Below are 3,291 nucleotides of genomic sequence, written 5' to 3' on the forward strand. Positions count from 1 at the left end.
CTTGTGTTTCTAGTTCTTATTTTTAGCTTTCCCCTCTGCCCTTGAGCTGAGTGATCCTTCTGAACTAGACTTCTTTTGGAGGGCGCCACTTCACACGTGCTGTTAATGCCTGACTTGATTTCCTTTAAACCATTGGCTTTGTTTTTGTTTTGTTTCTTGTGCGTGCAGTGCCCAAGGAGGACAGAAGAGGGCGTTGGCTCCCCGGAACCTAGATTTACATGTGGTTCTGAGCCTCCATGTGTGTGCTGGGAATGAAACCCCTGTCCTGGAAGAGCAACCAATACTCTTAACTGCTCAGCCATCTCTCCAGCCTGAGTTGCCAGTATTACAATGGCATTGCAGTTACTGCATATTCTCTCTCTCTTTCTCTCTCTATTTTGAGGCAAAGTCTTATTGATCTTTGGTCAAAGATCAAAGTCAGTGAATAGACATTCCTATTCTCCTTTTTAGAATATTTAAATTTTAAAAATATGCCCAGGTGAATTAGTGATTCCTAGAACTGTCACTTTACAGTGACTGCTTCTGACAAAGATTCCTAGAGCTGTCACTTTACAGTGACTGCTTCTGACAAAGAATAGACATAGAAGGGAATTGTTCAGGTTAGCAGGGAGCCTTTGTGAGTTCAGGTGGCTTTGTGGATAATATTAAGGATTGAAGGAGCTTCTTTGAGAGGTGCCTGCTAATATTACAATGCCTGATGGAAGGGAGAATGTGTTGGTGGGGTCCCTCGGAAAGAAGGGGAAGTAATGCCATCTGACCACAGTGAGCCAGGTGTCACCTGCTGGCCAGGGCTGTCATCTGGCATGTTCAGTTAGCCTGAACGAGAGGCCCATGCTTGCTGGATTCCATTTGGATTCCAGCGGGACCTCTGAAGACTCCGGCGTACAGAAAGGGGGTGTGATAGTTTTGTCTTGAGATTTGAGATTAAAGGTCACTCCAGCCAGAGGGAAGGACAAAGGGGGTGGGGTATATGCCAGGACCCTGCATGGTAGACAGCTGGGCTGAGCTGGTCGCAGCCTTTGCAGCCCGCTGAAGTCTGCTGAGGAGCTCTGAGACCTGGATTTCAAGGTAAATCCAGAAACACCTGGCCCTCAGGTGTGTCACGGGCACTTGGACCCGATGAGGATGGGTGCTCAGGAGGCACTGGGTGAAGCAGGCTTGGAGAGAACGCCATTTCCCAGCACCGAGACTGAGCTCCTTTCTAAGGCTCTCGAGAAGCTTTGAGCAGCCACAAAACACGTGCACTGAAAGCCACACAGATGTTTTAGTGACAATTTTATTTAGAGCAGATGGTCTGTAGATAATAGATTTCGCTGTGCTGTTTGAAGTTTCACAGAACTTTCTTCAGAGTATTCAAGATGGTAAGACTGTTCCAAGCTGCATATAACTTAGAACGGGTAACCTGGACAAAACTCAGCACCACCTGCAAATAGAGAAGACATTCAAACCACTGGCTTCTGGCCTTCCTGTCAGGAGTGTCTGCTTGTGGTTACCAGTGGTCCCCCACAGTCACTGGTGGTCCCCCTGTTCTTGCTTATGTCTGAGGTCACTGGTGGTCCCTGTTCTTGCTCATGTCTGTTTGCGGTTACAAGCCTGCGTTTGGAGTGAAGTTTTTCTCTCTAGGAGACCTTAGTAGCATCAGTAGGGATGCTAGATAGTGCCGAGTATTGCTCCATCCTCAGGTGTTTTACAGATGAAGCAGCTGGCGTTACAGATTGCTCAAGACTTTCTCCCCCAAGGGACGGAGCTGAGATTCGATCCCAGTCTCCCTAGCCCCAGAGTGTGCTCTTTGTCAGCTGTGTTCCCTACCCGAGTTCTGACCCTGAGGTGTTCCTAAAGGAGGCAGTCAGTCCTGTGGACTGTGTGTAGTGGTGTAGATCCCTTACAACAGCTGGGCTTATGTGAACCACGTATTGCGTGCTTTTTAACGGCTTTGTCTGGTCAAGTTGAATTCAAATTCAACTGATGAAATTATGCACAGCTGTGGGCCGAAGACAGTCTATTTCAGGGTTTCTTAACTGAGGATGATGGCCGCAGTCAGTGTGTGCCTGACACAGGCGCTCTTGAGTTTTTGAAAACATTCAGACATAAATATTTATCCTAATTTTACTTAATGTCATAGTTGTCTCGAAAGTTAAAAGTGTGGTAGATAAAGAAGGAATTTGAAAACTCCAGCTATTTTCCAAGACATCTGGTGTTAAAATGATTAGTTTTAATATATCCAGAACTTCTGTGATGCATATTCTAAGACATTTCTGGAGTTTTTCTAAATACATTTATGTTTTATTGCGGGTGGGACCAGGACCTTACACATGCCAGGCAAGAACTCTTCCCACTGAGCCACACCCCAGCCCGCTTAAAACACAGTTCGACTACATCCTTTGAGAAACACACCCTTCGCAGTTGAGTTGCTCTTCTGAATTCTTGCCCTTTTCATGGCATTCATTTATTCACACAGACATTGTCTGTGGTGATAAAACCCTTACAATAAACTACATACGAGGTCATGGCCGACTTCTGGGGATTTACTCACCATGTGTGACTTCGGCTGTAACCGAGAATTATTTCTGTTGAAATAGCCAGCACAGTAATAGTTAATACGCGAGACATTGTCAGGGTTCCTCCTCCGCCTCCACCCGCCTCTCCCGTTTCGTGGTTATTTTGTTGATGTGTTAATAGTCGTGTGATTGGGGGATTGGCATAGAAAATCCTGTGCTTTGATTATTGGTACATGCTGAAAAACTGTGATCTTCCTGTAACATATAGCAGCTTATTTCTCCCACATGGGGAGTGGTGGGCTGATGGAGGGAGGTCCTCACAGTGGTAAAGAAATAACTAGTAATATCCCACGGCAGCAAAACTTATTGCATGGAAGGCTAGTGGGTGAAAAGCCAATTTCCCCCCCTCAAAATTGGGGTTGAGAATTGCCTTGAGGACAGGACAGAGCTACCTTTGGTCATTTTACAAAAGGCTTTTCTCATTCGGTTACTCCGAGTTGCCCATTAGACAGAAATCCAAGGTAAAGTACAATTATTTGAAAGTTCGTGGCTTAATGTTGTGTTGATTTCTATAACCTTAAATTTGTGAACCCTCCTTGTGTATCTGTCAGGATACTCACTGATGGAGACGCAGGAACTCTGATCTAAAGGTCTGGGAACTGAATTCATTATGCCGTGGGTTGTAACTGACTGATTCTGTCTTATGCTTTTGTAGCTTAGAAGAAAGTCTCTCTTACCTGACATTGGATGTCACTTAGTATAATCAGAAATAGAATCTTACCCCAAGGAAGCC

At 45.4% G+C, this 3,291-nt stretch overlaps 1 long non-coding RNA gene across 1 annotated transcript; it reads right to left on the bottom strand.

The window, feature by feature from the left end:
- Positions 1 to 1,317: 1,317 nt before the first annotated feature.
- LOC121441013 lies at positions 1,318 to 3,291 on the bottom strand. The gene is made up of 3 exons (XR_005973410.1): positions 3,280 to 3,291; positions 2,534 to 2,567; positions 1,318 to 1,423 (listed from the first exon to the last, which is right to left on the bottom strand). It is a non-coding gene; the product is annotated as an uncharacterized LOC121441013 (long non-coding RNA).

This window comes from Microtus oregoni, unplaced genomic scaffold (assembly GCF_018167655.1).
Source record: "Microtus oregoni isolate MIOR12 unplaced genomic scaffold, Mior012 000072F_ref0000427, whole genome shotgun sequence".
NCBI lineage: Eukaryota > Metazoa > Chordata > Mammalia > Rodentia > Cricetidae > Microtus > Microtus oregoni.